Source organism: Myotis yumanensis, unplaced genomic scaffold, assembly GCF_028538775.1.
Source record: "Myotis yumanensis isolate MYYU_CA2020_CCGP unplaced genomic scaffold, mMyoYum1.0.hap1 SCAF_1, whole genome shotgun sequence".
Taxonomy (NCBI): domain Eukaryota; kingdom Metazoa; phylum Chordata; class Mammalia; order Chiroptera; family Vespertilionidae; genus Myotis; species Myotis yumanensis.
In genome coordinates this window covers 179226556-179243943 of record NW_027223752.1, presented here as the reverse complement: position 1 = coordinate 179243943, position 17388 = coordinate 179226556, and the positions used below count along the sequence as shown (strand labels likewise).

Below are 17388 nucleotides of genomic sequence, written 5' to 3'. Positions count from 1 at the left end.
AACTAGAACTCTTATGACAAGCATGTGGTCTGATCCATAACTTACACGGAGATTTTTTTCTTGTTCAGCAGCAGCTAATATTAAATTCAATGTTCTCAAATATTTACTCAGAGTAATATGCTCCATTTGGTCTGTGCTGTGATTTTTGGCTCCTACTTAATAATAGTTCTATGCCCTTTAGCAAATATAACAGCAGGAAAACCATAATGTTCAAAACAACAGACTTGTTAAATGTGTAATGTATTTTTTTTCTTTCCTGTGTTGCCTTTACCAGTTTACTGTGGCTTCTAGAATCCTTGGCAGAGTCACACATTTCTCTACTGTTTAAAAGCATGTATTTTAGTTGTTTCTCTTTTTAAACACATAAGATATATGTATATACTCAAGCTTTCATCATGCTTCATTATTTTTAGGGGGGGGGGGGGCATTTAATGCACCTCTTCTATTGTCTCCAGGCTTCAGAATTGCCATATCTTTTCTGATCAAGCATTATAACTAAATATTTTCACTTGGTAGTGCTTTCATTTACTTCAATCATTCTTATATTGAAGAGAAAAAAGAGGATGTCTGTAAACTCCACGAAAAAATGTCCCTGTATAGAGTGTAAAATTTGTCCCTATTCTTTCAGAATTAAAGTTTACTCTGTTGGTGCTTCAGCCAACTTGTCAATATAATACAAACATGGATTCCCACCAACGGTGCACGAGGGTTCCTTTTTCTCCACATCCTTGCCAGCACTTGTCGTTTGTTGATTTGTTGTGATAGCCAGTCTGACAGGTGTGAGATGGTACTGCATTGTCATTTTGATTTGCATCTCTCAGATGATTAGTGATTTTTATCATGTTTTCGTATGTCTCTTGGCCTTCCTTCTGTCTTCTTTTGAAAAGTTTCTATTTAGGTCTGTTGCCCATTTTTTTATTGGGATGTTTATCTTCCTTTTGTTTAGTTGTATGAGTTCCCTGTAAATGTTGGAGATTAAACCCTTATCGGTGATAACATTGGCAAATATGTTCCACTGTTGGTGGGAATGCAGACTGGTGCAGCCACTGTGGAGAACAGTATGGAGTTTCCTGAATAAAACAAAAATGGAACTCCCATTTGACCCAGTGATCCCACTTCTAGGAATATACCCTGAGAAACTAGAAACACCAATTAGAAAGGATATATGCACCCCTATGTTCATAGAAGCACAATTCACCATAGCTAAGATTTGGAAACAGCCTAAGTGCCCATCAGTAGATGAGTGGATTAGAAAACTATGGTACATCTACACAATGGAATACTACGCTGCAGTAAAAACATAAACTGATGAACAAGGACAGATCCAGAGACGGAGAGACATCAATCGGACTGTCAGGCCTCGGAGGGAAGGTAGCGGAGGGTGGGGGTAAGGGGGAGAGATCAACCAAAGGACTTATATGCAAGCATATTGGCCTAACCAATGGACATGGACAACAGGGGGTGAGGGCATGAGTGGGGGGGATAAGGGGTAACGTGGGGATAAGGACACATATGTAATAACTTAATAAAGACATTAAAAAATAAAATAAAATAAAAATACAAACATGGAATCAACTAATTCTAAAAATAAAAAGGCAGCATGAAGAGGTACTACTGGTAAGGAGATGACTCATAAACCCTGGCATGGTGGGAAAATACAGAATTCTTCCGTGATAGGTTGCTTTCTGTTTCCAGCAATCCTCTTTTAAGAGGGTTCTAAATCCCCACTCATTGCCATGTGACCTTCTCTGTGTCCTGTAGGCAGAGTTTTTATCCCTGTCTCTCTGATTTTGATTTGGCTTTGTAACCCATTTTAGCCAGTGGAATATGAGTGGATCTGATTTATGTCACATCTCAACAGAAAGGGGAACAGGCACCATTATATTCGTTCTGCCAGTTCTTTTGCTCTTTGCCCTCTGTCACAAAACTGGCAAATCCCAAAGAGACTGTTCTCTCAGGCTGGGCAATAGAACAAGACAGCAGGTAGATCAGAGATGGAGCAGACATGTAATGTGAGACATAGAAATTTGCTATTGTAAGCCACCAGGATCTGGGAGTTATTTGTTACTGCAGCAAAGCTGAATAATCTAATTCCTCATTTTCGCAATATGTAAAACATTTTTAGAAATTCATTCTTTGTTGTATTTGTCTTGTGAACCCTGAGTACAAAAGACACCTACTAAGAAGGGCTCCTGGTGGCTAACTGGGTGGCTCAAATTAAAAAACAAAACAAAAACAAAACAGAGCCTAGCAGCCCTTTCTGCAGAGAGGGGCCCTCTCACCCAAACTGCACGTCAGGAAGTAGCCTGTACTGAACTGCCTGCCTTCACTGTCTCTGCCATCTGAGCCAGCCCTTATAAAGGAGCACCTGGAACCCTTTTCAACTAATAGGACTGAGGATTTCCCCATCCAATTGGAGCTGTGAAGCCTCAAACAAACAAAGAGGCTCTATTGTGTCCAATCAGGACAGTGCCTTTTGGACCAATCAAATTTCAAGAATTTGGAGTCCTCATTGTAAATGTGGACCAATCAGGGACATAAAAAGGCCCGGGAAAATGTCAAAAACATTCAGAAAATCTGATTATGAGGACTAGTTGTACTTTTTCCCCAAGGAGGTGAAGGCTTATTTATATCCACTAAGTTTTCTAGAATAAACCTGCAAAAAGAGAACATTTAAAATGATCATTGACATCTCTAATTAAAAATGCGATAAAATTACCTTTGATATATTTCCTTTTTGTTACATTTTTATTGTATTTTGGGGGTGATATTTGTTAATAAAATTATACAGGTTTCAGATGTACAATTCTATAATACATAGTTTATATATTGTATTATGTGTACCAATGCCAAGTCAAGTCTCCTTCTATCACTATTTATCCCCCCTATACCCTCTTCTACCACTTTCACCCCCTTCTCTCTGCTAGTTATCATACTGTTGTCTGTGTCTATGAGGGTTTTTGTGTGTATGTTTTTTCTGCTTAATCTCTTCACCATTTTCACCCAGCCACACAAAACCCCTCCCATCTGACAGCTGTCAGTCTATTATCTTTATCTATGAGTCATTTTATTTTGCTTGTTAGTTTATTTTATTCATTAGATTCCACATATGAGTCAAATCATATGATATTTATCTTTCTCTGACTGGCTTATTTCACTTAGTATAATGCTCTCCAGGTCCATCTGTCACAACAGGTAAGATGTCCTTCTTTTTTATGGCCAAGTTCTATTTCATTGTATAAATGTAAAACTCAACACCAGAAAAAAAACATTCAATTTTAAAATGGACAAAGGACCTGAATGAACACATCTCTCTAAAGAGGACATAGAGAAGGCCAATAGACATATAAAAAGATCCTCAAAGTCACTAATCATCAGAGAAATGAAAATTAAAACCACAATATCAGAATGGATATTATCAATAAATCAATAAACAATACATACTAGCAATTATAGGGAAAAAAGAGAATCCTAGTACACTGTTGGTGGAAATGTAGATTTGTGAAGTCACCGTGGAAAGCAATACGGAGTTACCTCAAAAAATAAAAATGGAACTGCCTAGCCCTAACCGGTTTGGCTCAGTGGATAGAGCATCAGCCTGTGGACTCAAGGGTCCCAGGTTCGATTCTGGTCAAGGGCATGTACCTTGGTTGCGGGCACATCCCCAGTAGCGGGTGTGTAGGAGGCAGCTGATTGATGTTTCTCTCTCATCGATGTTTCTAACTCTCTATCCCTCTCCCTTCCTCTCTGTAAAAAATCAATAAAATATATTTAAAAAAATGGAGCTGCCTTATGATCCAGTGATTCGACTTTTGGGAATATATCCTAAGAAACCTGAAGCACTAATTTGAAAAAATATATGTATCCTATGTTCACTGCAGCATTATTTACAATAGCCAAGAATTGGAAGCAGCCCAAGTGCCCATCCATAGATGTATGGGCAAAAATCCTGTGGTACCTTTGACATATTTTTATATCTACTTCTATGGTATTTAATTTCTTGAGCCAATGATTAAAAGTATAATTATGTCTCTATATGTGTCAAGACCTCTGTGTTTCTATAAAACAAGTTTGAACATCCTTTCTGATTCCATTACTAAAACTTGAAAAAAAAAAACCATAATCAATGTGTACTACAGGTTTATTCCTCTAACTTCTAAATTCGTAATGTATAACATTTTAACCATAACTAGGACAACCTCACACCACAGCACATCAGCAGAACGCTTTGATTGGGTCCCCTCCCCCAAATACCTGTATCATATAGCCTTCTGTCATTATAGACAAAAATAGAGTCAGTTTCAAAATACAGATACATCTTGATTTAGCTTATTTTACCATGTCTAATAATACACTGCAAATATAGTTTTTCTTCAGATACCACATAACCTTTTTTTCTTTATCAAATCCATTGCTTTTAAAAACATGTATTAAGTATATTAGTATTTTAATTAAAAATTAGATATACTGTGGTATAAACAGAATCATGTGATTGTGTAAAAGCTTATAGGAGTTATCTCTGATATGGCTAACAACATTCCAAAACTGTATTTAAATTCACTTAATTACCTTCCTGTAACAGGTTCATGAAACCTAATAAAAAAGATAAAAGAGGTAATTTATTAAGTCTTCTGCATAGAGGACAATGATTCTCATGAATAGCAATATTGTAATTTGAACCTATTCCACTCTGAATAAGAAAAACCACTGCAAGAGTAACTGTAAAGTACAACAGGAAGGTCATTTGTTAATATGAAGTTGTGGAAGCTGAGTCAGCTTCCAGGAAATCTTCCTACAGCGTGGAGTTTTAGTCTAGTGATGAAGCGGCCTGCATCAGGATTTAGATCCTCAGAAAAGTGAGAATAATTACATTATAGCTTCAGAAAGACAACCGGGGGAAATATCGGTTTGCCCAGCTGGCCTGCAGGCTCAGAATTGCAGTCTTTTGGACTTTGCCTCAATATCTTTATTGCTTCTTGTTTGGAACTTCATACAAATTCATATTGGAAAAAATATAGTTGATTTTGATTTCTTTTGACAAATAAGAAAGATAATGTCATAAGCCAGAGCTCAAACATTTAGTTCAATTGATATAGAACTAATCAATTGCAAATGATATAGGATATTCAATTATTATGGATGAGTGCAAAAGCCAGTAAGATGGTAATTGTATGTTGAGTTTCTTAAAGACAGTATTCCACTGGTTAACTTTCAAGCTTCTCTAACCATTGCTCTTAATGTCATCTCAGGTTTTTTTGTAGGGAGAGCTAAAGGTTAATGTTAGTAAATTAAAACAGTGTGATACCAAATAGGAGATATGTATTTGTACCTACCCAGACATTACTACTCCTTTAAGCACCTGAACATCAGAGTAGATTCTTAAATTTATTATTCTATTTCAATGAATTAAATTTCATTGGAGCTACCTTACGATATACATAATAGTGAGACTTTAAAAGGTCTGAGGAGAAATAGTTACATCTTATCTTTTAGGACAAACAGCAGCTGCTGGTATGCTTCAGCTGCAGAGTTAAGGAGTCACAACAAAAAACATGTGTCTGACAACACCTAGAATATTTACCAACTTGTTTATACTTTATGTGTTCCTATTTGGAGATGGAGAACATCATTAAAACACATAAAGAGAAGATAAACAAGTAAAGCCTGAGTATTTCTTTTAGTTGCATTTTAGGAAATCATTGCCATCTTGAGGAAAACTATTAGGTACCAAACAGAATGTTTTCCTCCCTGTAATGGATCTCAGTATTAGACTCAAATTAAAATACGAAGGCTGCTACAGAAAGGGTGTGGAGGGTGCATGAAGAAACACGCAGTTTTTGTTAAACAACCAGGTTTGGCTCATGGTGGGAACCTATTCATGATATAGTTGCTGTAGCTAAAGTAAAATTTTTGTTCAACTTTCCAACTGCTACATAATGGATGTTTGCCCTAAATATTATTGGTTAATTTATTCTTTTATGGGAGAGGAACCTAATGAGTCATTGTAAATAAATGATATTAAATTGGGTCTGCTGATAGATGGAAAACATAACACCTAGGTCTATAAAGTATTTGTAGTCTTGCTGAGTGAGGTCATGTTTGGTGGAAATGTATTGCAGATAAGTCATCATACATTTGGAAAACTGTTAAAGGAAACGATTAGAATATTTAAATAAACACAATAACTAAATGTTTTCATTATTTATATCATGAGATTAAAGCAATATGATATCAAGTTATATTTTTCAAATGCATTTCTTAAAAGTTTTGAAATAATCAAAAATAGCATGAACAGACTGTTGAACCTCAGAGAGGAGGCAGGGGAAGGTGGATGGGAAGAGATCAACCAGTGAACTTGTATGCATATGTATAAGGCATGGACACAGACAATGGAGTGGTGAGGGTGGGGAGTGGGGTGGGAGGGGGGATGGGAGTGAGCTGGAAGAGGTTAATTGGGAGTACAAGGGGGGACCTGTGTAATACTTTCAACAAAAAAATATTTTAAACAAAGATAACTATAGATTAACCCAAATAACATATGCATATATGCATAACCCATGGACACAGACAATAAAGAGTGCAGTGAAGGCCAGGCGGGGGGGGTCCGAGGAATGGGAGGGGGGTGGAGAGAGGGTCAATGGGGGGGAGGGGAAAGGGACATCTGTAATATGTTCAACAATAAAGATAAAAGAAAAATATATTGTTTTGAATAAATGCTAGGATAAAAGTTTATCATTTGGAGTAAAATAAAATTAGATACATTCCTCACACCATGCACAAGAATAAACTAAAAATAGATCAGAGAACTAAATGTAAACAATGAAACAATAAGTTTGAGAAGAAAACAGGTGTATTTCTTATAACTTGAATGTAGGGAAGTGCTTTCTAAATTGACTCAATATATAGATGCAATAAGATTAAAGAAGACTAAATTACACTAGATATAAAAACATTTTCATGACAAAATGCACTCTAAGTAAAGTCAAAACACAAATAAGGAATTGGGAGAAAATATTTACAAAATATATAAATAGATGATTTCTTAAAAATGATTTCAAAGTTGCTCTTAAATACGTGAAAAGAGATTCAACTTTACCCATAATAAGAGAAATAAAAAGTAAAACTACACTGAGATTTGACATAGTATTGGAAAATTTTCAAAAATTTAAAAATAGTTGGCAAAATTGTGGGGAAATAGCAGTCTCATACACTGCAGGTAGGAATGAAAAGTAGTAAAATCCTATAGAAGGGAATTTGGCCATATCTAAGAAAAGTAATGGACCTTTATCTTTCAACCCAGCAATTCCAATTCTAGGAATTTATCCTGAAGATGCATGTACAATAGTACAAAAATCCTGCATACAAAGTTATTTATTGAAAGATTATTTGTAGTTTTAAACTTTTGGACATTACTCAAATACCCAAATGTAAGTGATTAGTTGGATAAATTATGGTAGAAATATACAACGGAGCTTTATGCATCTGTACAAAGAATAAAGAAGATATTTGAGAACTCATATGTGGTTATTTTCCAGGAGATAATGTTAAGTAAAAAAGCAAAAGTGCCAAACAGACTATATATTATGTTAGCTTTTAAATAAAAAAGAGGAAGTAAAAAATGGGCCCATGTCTGCTTGCTTGAACAAGAAGAAATATGCGTGCTGAGCTTGTACAAGTGGATGGCAGAGGGAGTAGGAGGAATAGGGGAGGGGTGGCACTTCTCTGAGTGCTTTTCCTTGACATTAGATGGAGGTTGATGTTTATATATTTTAAAAAATAAATTTTTATATATAAAAAAATAAATACATATATGAGGAAAAGGGAAGGCCTTTTCTTGAAACAGAATATCAATTGATAAATGTCGAGAGGATATTAGAGTTGAAAAATCATCATTTTGCAACCATCATAATAAAGATTGGTCTGGGGCAGGCATCATCCACGGATGCTAAATCTAGGGAGACATTTTGATGAGAAACATTATATTAAACTGCCTTCCTACAGATTTACTAATATGTTTGCAAGAGAAAAAGTAATAACTTTAGACTGAGTAAGCTGAACAACACCCTGACCAGGTGAGGACCAGCAGCTTTGTCTGCGTCTGCATATGACACCCTAAAAAGCACACAGCATCACCTATGTGGTCATCTGCCCCGGATATGTGACCTGTATTTAATCATGAGGAAACAAACTTCAAGTGTAGAACCTTCTATTAAAGAAACAAAACAAAAGGAGCAAAGCCCTGCTGTCTTCAAAAAGGGTTAATATCATGAAAGAAAAAGAAAGCCTGAGGACATATACCAGATTAAAGGAGAAGTAAGAGACTAAATGGAATACATAATCCTGGACTGGATTCTTAATAGAAAAAAAAAATATCATAAAAGACAATATTAGGAGTATTTACTAACTGTAAATATGGATAATAGATAAAATGAAAACATTTTATTAATGTTAAATTTATTTTTAGTGAGCTGACAGTTTTTATTTATTTATTTATTTATTTTTAGTAAATCTTTATTGTGGAAAGTATTACATATATCCCTTTTTTTTTTTTTTAAATCTCCATTGCCCTCTGTGGAAGGCAACTGGCAGGGTGGTTGGTGGGGGCCCCCACTGGTACCCATGTTGTCTGGCCTGGGGCCTGCAGGCTGGGGGCAGCTCCTGCATTGAGCATCTGCCCCTTGGTGGTCAATGCACATCATAGCGACTTGTCTTTCAGTTGTTTGGTCGATTTGCATATTAGGCTTTAATTATATAGGATAGGTGATAAATTGCTGTATGATTATATGATGAGGAATTAAGGTGGTGTAATTTATGTCCTTAAATCCTCGATCATTACTCAGTAACATATGTATTTTGATTTAAGTAAGAGAAAAAAAAACTTAACACATAAATTTATTTACCAAACACATAAGTGAATTATCCACAGTGTAAAATAATTTCATTCATTTGCATTAACTTTACTTAAAAAAATACACCTCCAACTAGTAGAAATAGCCTTCTTTTAGTTAGAAGAAATATAGTGATCAAGCCATGCTTAATAATTTTGTACTGTTTATATTTTTAAAACATATATCTTCTGATCTTATGTAGTATACCTGGATCTTATTACTGTTTTATGAGGCTTCTTCAACTCCATTAAGTTCTTCCCTACCTGATCACCATGATTTTTATAAGTATTTCAAATCAAATATCAGTAGTCTACACCTTTTTTTAGCACAGTATACATAAACTCATATTATCATATATTTGGAGCTATCAGGAATGAATGTGGAGAAGTACATGATCACCTTTTTAACTTTCTCTATATCAGCATACTGAAAGAAAGGTTGTGAAGAATTTTTCAGATATTCCTTTTTAAAAAACAATTATTCCTTGCATAATCCGTTTACCAAAAATTACAGCTGTGTTTTCTCAGTAATTGACATATTTGGATTTATCTATTTTTAAAAAATTTACTTGTGTATGTATCCATGGAAGTATTAATACTAGGACAAGTAACATACTTTAGATGTTAACTATGATAGCTAATATTATGATGTTAATCATTTTATATCTATTATGTGTCTGATATTATACTGTGAAAACAAAAAGACAAGAAATTAATTTATAAGATAACAGTGATTTAAAGATGGACCTAAAAGTAGATGTTAAGTCACCTACATTTTTATTGATAATAAACAGTATTTCAGTGTGTTCATTTTCAATGACAAAACCATTACCTTAAAAATGACATTACTAAGAATTAGTTATTTATATAAAATTTATTTGCCAATTAACATGAAAAATGCCTACTAATTTCATTTTGGCAAGTAAAGTTAGGATCATCTTACTAATTAATATTTGGAAAATAAAGTACTAATTAAAATTTATGACATCTGCTCAAACTATGATTTTATCAATTAAAAGTGTATTTATGTATTTTGATATCATCATGTGTACTTTCTAAATTCCATCCACAATTTTCTGCTAATATAAGCCTTCAGTCTTCACTGATCATCTGGAATTTATTTAAAGTTTCTGAAAGCACTGTCTCTTGCGGGAGTTTAAGAGTAAACAAATACTTGCCCATGTTACAACTATTATCTTTAGCTGTCAAAGCACGTCTCACAGTTTCTTTCGTTGGGTTTATCAGTTAACGCACTCTGCTATTTTTAAAGCAGAAATCATTTACATACACTTACTATAGGCTTTTTTCAAACAATATTGGTCTATCAAACGGCTTGAATGATCTGCTAACTGACTGATCTTGGTACATGCCTGATGCTCACCCTATGCTAAGCTTCAGGAAGTCAAGAGCCAGATTTGTCTGGTGCATTCATGTATTCCCAGCACCAAGAATGGTGTCGGTTAGTAGCTTTCTCTTTTCGCATATTGGTGATGACATATGTTAAGTGGTTGCATATATACATATGGTTGTGCTTCGTGCTAGTATGTGTATATACATTATATATAACTTCATTCATATGTGTTATATTAAATCAGCATGTACACATTGATGAGAGTCATTTCAATGGGTCTTTTCAGTGCTTATAGTACTCTTTTTATTTTCCTTGCAAGTTACACCTACAGCTTTCATTTTATTATCCAATTAAGATTAACAGTGAGTTTATGCCGTCAGGATATCATAAATATTCAAAAGTTAAGAGTTTCTAAAATTAAAAAATATATATATATATTGATTTCAGAGAGGAAGGGAGAGGGAGAGAGAGATAGAAACATCAAAGATGACAGAGAATCATTGATCAGCTGCCTCCTGCATGCCCCACACTGGGTGGGGATCGAGCCCAGGACCCGGGCATGTACTCTGACCGGGAATCAAACTGTGACGCTCAACCACTGAGCCACACCGGCTGGGCATGCTTTTTTTTAAAAAAACAATTGTAATGCATTTAGCTATTATTATATAGTCAAAATTATTATTTAAAACGATGTATTCTTGACCTATCAAAAGATCCCAAATGTCTTTTAAATATTCCTTGTTTCAAAACAACCCTCGAAAAGTTAGATTAAAAGTTGTGTTGGTCTTTATAACCTTTGCTTGTCTTTATTTTTTTTTATTTTTTTTTCTCTTTTTATTTATTTATTTATTTATTTTAATTTTTTTATTGCTTAAAGTATTACAAAGGGTATTACGTATGTGTCCCTTCTTTTCCCCGCCCTTGACAATCCCCTGGCCTCCCCTACCCCCCAGTGTCTTATGTCCATTAGTTATCTTAAGTACTTGTATGTTGATGGGTTGTTTGCACTTTCTAGAAGGAAACTTACTATAGAAAGCTGCAAACCAGAAAGAGAAATCGATGAGGAAAGAAAGACTAGTGCTGTTTAACTTGTTTTCAAGAGCTGATTTTTAGAATCAGTAACTTTTCCTAGCCCTAAAAACAAATTCATCAGTTTATCATAAAAATTTTCTAAAATTTTCTAGCATCACCATATTATGCTAGCTAAGTGAGCATGATACTTGTTTCATTTGACACTTCTTGTCTACATTACATTATAAATAAAAATTATTTTAACCTGGCCGGTGTGGTTCAGTGGTTGAGCATCAACCTATGAACAAGGAGGTCATGGTTGGATTCCTGTCCAGAGTGCATGCCTAGGGTTGTGGGTTTCATGCCCAGTAGGGGGCATGAAAGGGGCAGCCAATCAATGATTCTCTCTCATCATTGATGTTTCTATCTCTCTTTATTTTCTCTCTGCAATCAATAATATATATATATCATAAAAATATATAATACTTATATAATTATTTTATATATGTCTATACAATATTTAAAATTAATAAATAAGAGTATATTTTTATTGACATATTTTCTATATAAATTTCTGGTATTATTTCACAAAATAGCGTGCAAAATAAACTGCGTATATTTGTCTCATGAATGAATAAGAAGAGGAAATCTGAAATGGGATATACTTGACTTTCTGAAAAAGAATTAGAATTAATTTTTCTTTATACATGTATGCTTTTACATATGTGTATAATTCTGTTTAGATTTATGTATACATAATCTTTTCTCACTCTTAATTCCTTACTTGGTCTCAGAAATATGTTTGTTATTTTAGTACAAATAGCTACATTCTAACATTCACAAAATCATTTCCTTGCTAATTGTTTACGTTATGGTAGAGCTTTGTAAAAGGATGCAAAGATTATGTAATGATTTGTTGCTATTAAAGATGTTCAGTTCAAAGATTAGAATGCAAAGATAAAATGAATATAAACTTATTAGCAATGCTACAATATACACAATACACAAATACACTATACAAATTAAATGTATTTTCTTTTGTTTCTTTGTAGTATTTATTTTCTTTTTTTTTTTTTTAAATATATTTTATTGATTTTTTACAGAGAGGAGGGGAGAGAGATAGATAGTTAGAAACATCGATGGGAGAGAAACATCGACCAGCTGCCTCCTGCACATCTCCCAGAGGGGATGTGCCCGCAACCCAGGTACATGCCCTTGACCGGAATCGAACCCGGGACCTTTCAGTCCGCAGGCCGACGCTCTATCCACTGAGCCAAACCAGTTTTGGCAATTTTCTATATAAACTTGGACAGAGGTTTAACTTCAAATTATATTAAATCATACAATTAATTTTATGATTTCTATCAGTTGAATCCATTTCATATTTCTGTTTATAAAAGCGATGTTTCAAATTATAATTGAATAATCTCTGATTTTTTTTTTTCATTTAAAGCTGTATTAGTTCAGTTGCATCATTGCACAGTTATATGGGAGGCAAGCACATTTTTTGCTTTTAGTTAAAATTTTAGAATATTGGAAATGTGTTTTTATTCAGTCATTTGTATGAGAAGGTAGAAAAATTGGAATAAACGGATACATTCTGATTTATCATAGATCACAATAGTATAAATGGGAGTCTGCCACAGTTTTGTGGTATATTAAGAAGCAGAAGTAGAATCAATAGACCAGTGGTTTTTAAATTCAGTTCCTCTGAGGGCTCATTTAAAGCAATAAGGAGATTGCTAAACCTCAAGCCCAGAGTATTTGATTCAGATGGTCTGAGATCGGGTGTGAGATTGTGCAAGTCTAAGAATTTCTCAGGTGTCACTAATGTTGCTGGTTTGCAATCATACTTTGAAAACCGACAGAGTAAAACAACATATAATGTTTTATTAAAATGAGTACAAAGTTATTTCTGTCTAGTGTATTTAAATCATGGGTAGGTCTGATGGCCTTGAATTTTTCACGTTAAAATAAATTAACATTGTAACTTGGTACTGATATGATCAATATTCTAAATATACATAGACTAGTTAACTGCCATGCATCCAAAATGGAAACCATCCCCACATACCACAACATTTTGAATTTAATTTTAAAAATCAATTTGCAATGAGTACTATAACAATAAATATATTACTCACAATTCAGGTGTTCTTGAATATCTTCCGTTAAAAAGTTTCATGAAAAAATGATGTTTTAAAGCATCTATAGAGGCTTATGGTGTACAAAGGGTTGAATAACACCTCATAGGAACCTATCTATTTAACTGGGTCTTTCTAATATGTTAAAAATTGACTTTAAAATAATTTATCACAGTTAGGGAGGTATTCCATGTAGTTGGATCTTTTCATAAACAAAATAATTACTTTCTGCATCAGGCATGAAATTCAAAGAGTGTCAGTAACAACTAACACCTCTATTAGTGCCTCTTGCAGAACTAAATCAGGTAGTATTTTTAAATGTGAAGGGCCCATGATGGAATTGACTTGGGGTGGCGAACACACCATACAATATGATTGTAATCCTATGTAATTTTATTAACCAATGTCACCCCAATAAATTCAATAGAAAAATAAAATTTTAAAATGTGAATTTGCCTTGATGGAATATTTAGATTAAAAAATGTTTTATTTTCACTACATTATATTTACAATGAAATCCACTTTTAAGAACCCAGATTCAGAAAACTCTCATCTCAAAGCAACATTAAGACAAATGGATATTCATCATCGACCTTAAGAGGTCGTAGAGAAAGTTGATTGGTGTGGGTAAAATTTTGAGTGAGTGTGCTCTTGCAAACACCTGAGTGCTATTCGGTTTAATTGGGTTACAGCTCATGCTGATTGTGTTTTTCCCCTGCTGTATCTAATTTCTTTTTCCCCCAATATTTTATTGTTTGGTTTTGATGGTGTATGGAAATTAAAGAACTCTAATTTTTAAGAGCCCTAAAGGGAAGTATGCTTTTGTGTTAGTCATTCCTGTGAACACCTGTGCACTGTTGAATTTAATTGGGTTACAGCTGGTGCTGAGAGAGAGTCAACTAAAGGACGGTTTCCAGACTGACTAGAAACTTGACATTGCATGTTACTGTTTTTCATTTTGAATTCCTTTTTCTTTGAATACATTAGTAAGATGCTTGGATCAGAAATGTTTTGAAGGCAAATTGAATGGGGTGCTTATGATCCATGAGAGTAGAGTAGTTGATACTTGATGGAAATGACCTCAGGAAAAGTGTACCTCTATTTGAAGTTTATAGAATGGAGGTACTTCAGAATAAGGTGATCCTAACCTCATATACCAGCTGGCTACTTATTTCCAGTAATTCTGGAACATTTAATATCATAGTTATATTTTGAGAGGATCGTCCTACAATGATATGAGGGTTTTCAGAAGAGAGAAAGCATTAAAATGGAAAGTTTAGTAAATCACTAAATACTATAAATACTGCCAGCAAAGAAAATGATGGTAGAATGTATTGAGAAAAAATTCTTTTTTAAATATCTCAACATCATCATGAGACTAAGTGCCTAAGTATAGTTAATAACAATGATCTATTTCAAATAATCTTTAAAAATAAATAGATCAGTTTAGCAATTTCTTTAGGTTTAAAGTTTTAATCTTAATATCTGAAAGATGCAGTGTAGCTCTGTATTATTCTATTGAACCAACATCCTAAACACTTAGCTGTAAATTAGTTCAGCAATTAAGTGTTGGATATGTACCAGTAAAGGTCATTTGGGAATTATTGGTAAGTGGTAATAGAGTGGTCTTCATAGCACCAAACCAACATTAGAATCATATGTAGAAAAGTATTTCTTTTTATTTCAAACATGTTTGTAAATTTTATAGGATTGAATTGCTGTTTTAAATCTATTTTGCATGACAAAAAAGAAAATAAGAAACACCAGTTAAAAATAATAAAGTGTAAAAGATTTGCTGAAGTATTTAATCAGTAAAGTCATTTTTAACACATTTACTAAAAAGCATCTAGACTTATTGCAGTTACTTTAAATCTATAATATAAAAAAATGAGAAATGGAGTTTACCCTACTTATTTTTTTCCCTTGCAAATTAAACTCTGATGAGTGACCTATATTTTTCACAATTTCTGTGATAAATTAAGTATGTTGTATCTATTAACAGATGAAGAACTATTTTTAAATTCAATGGAGATATTTAAAAATAGGGTTGTAAAAGAATAAAGGCAAGTATGACCAGATATTTCTTTATTTTTAATCTGTGATGAAGTAGGAATTTCCCCTTTTTGTAAAGAAAATTTTCAAAATGATATGGACCATGCGTTTTGATCAAATTATTCAACTATTTTTCTTTGCCCATTGACTTACCAGGGAAGGTTCTGGAATACGACTTGCTGTCAGGAATTCTCAGTTTGATTGAGCTTCTAACTGTGCTGATCAGTTATACCAAAAAAACATTTCATTTCCCAGAACCTATATGAACACAGGATAAAACAGTGGGTTAGTGGCCGACTTTTTATTACACCTTTATTCATCTGCTGACTGTATTGAAAAAAATGCAGCCATTATGAGAGGGCAAACTCTGAAGTTATTTGCTGGTAAAGTTGGACGTAGGTTTAACTACTTTCCAAATAGTAGTGCTTAGTGGAGCATGCAGAACTGCTGTACCAGCTGGGCCTTATCATAGATATAGGACGGGTTTGTGGACTGAGGTGGGTCTGGGTAGTTCTGATGAGGGTAGGGACATATGAGGGATCTGGGGAGTGCATAGGATGGATTATATACAACAAGCTGGTCTACCAAATTTGTCCTGCATCTCTGATATTTATAAGTTTACCCAGGCCTCTGCGGGGTGGGGGGGAGTGAAAATTGAGTGTTCATTGTGAGTCACAGGGATATTTTTACTTTTAAAGTCATGAAAAGATGCTGGATGCTTTAAGGAATGCCAAGTAAGTTATGGGTAAATGATGGGGAGAGAGGCATTTTCTGCTTGATTGGTTACTCTTCTCCAAAGTAACTTGGTTTCATGGGATTCAAGATTTTCTCTTACGTTTTTTACTTTTGTAAAACTCAACTTACTCCAGTTTCACAGATCCTAAGATTTTCCAAATATCATAAAAAGCTATGGAATGAATGTAGCTAGTCATTTTGGCACAGGATAAAATACACAGAATAAATGTTGGCTTGGTTCCTCACCCTGCCATTATGCCTGTCCCTGCTGCTTTATGCTCCCGATATTCATGTCTTGGTTTCTCGTGTAATTCAGCCATTGAGACTGAAACCTGTCACTTGAAATAAATACAAATTAAATAAATAAATACAAATACGGAAGCTGCTGCTTTTTAACACGTTGCTTGAGGCAACTAACTGGGTTGTGTGAACTTCATACAGGCATCATTGACCTGTTTTTCCTTACTTCAAAATAAATTCGTGATTATTATGTGAAGGTGACTATTATGTGAGCAAATGTGGTTCTTAAATATATTTATGAAATGAAGAAAATATTGTGCAGGCAAAATGTAACAAATGTGTTTTACCTGTGGGTTAAATTCTGAAATTATCTGGGTGGGAAATTTTAAGCCTGATGGCAGTGTCTAAAACGTTAAGCTTTAGACTCTGAAAGTTGGAAAGCTATTAGTCATATATTTATGAGACATGCTGTGATAATAACATTTTAAATGCAAATCATGTTTAGCTGAAGTTTCTCTTTTTGGCAATTCATATTAGAATGCACCAAGAATCTTAGTAAGCTGGTCAAATTAGGAAAGCATTTGGTTTGGCAATGTATAATTCATCTCTAAGCAATAATGATTCAGACAGTTGTATTGTGTTGTCATAAATTAACTTACCCAAACATATGTAATTTCCCTGAGGACACATACCCACATAAAAATTTTAAACTATCATTTGCTGATCCTGATATTTTTATTTGAGAAAATAGGCTTCTTCAAGTGCTCCAAGGGAAATCAAAATATTAGAGGTTTTACTTTGACACCTAACCATTAGATTTGATATTACATAAATCAAATATTTTTAAGTCCATTAGGAATCAAGAACTGTGGTAAAGTGAGGGGCTATGAAGACTATGAAAGCCTCATAGGAACCTCAAACTCTAACCCCAAATGTGTTTTTTTTTTCTATCTTTTTATTTCCACCAA

The 17388-nt window shown here is 33.9% G+C and overlaps 1 protein-coding gene and 1 pseudogene across 2 annotated transcripts in view; one reads left to right on the top strand and one right to left on the bottom strand.

Annotated features, from left to right (window-relative positions):
• Nucleotides 1–17388, top strand: part of CCSER1 (coiled-coil serine rich protein 1) — a 1176231-nt gene that overhangs the window by 1007875 nt on the left and 150968 nt on the right. The window lies entirely within an intron of this gene.
• LOC138999056 (insulin-like growth factor 2 mRNA-binding protein 1) overlaps nucleotides 2569–17388 on the bottom strand; it is a 92778-nt pseudogene continuing 77958 nt past the window's right edge.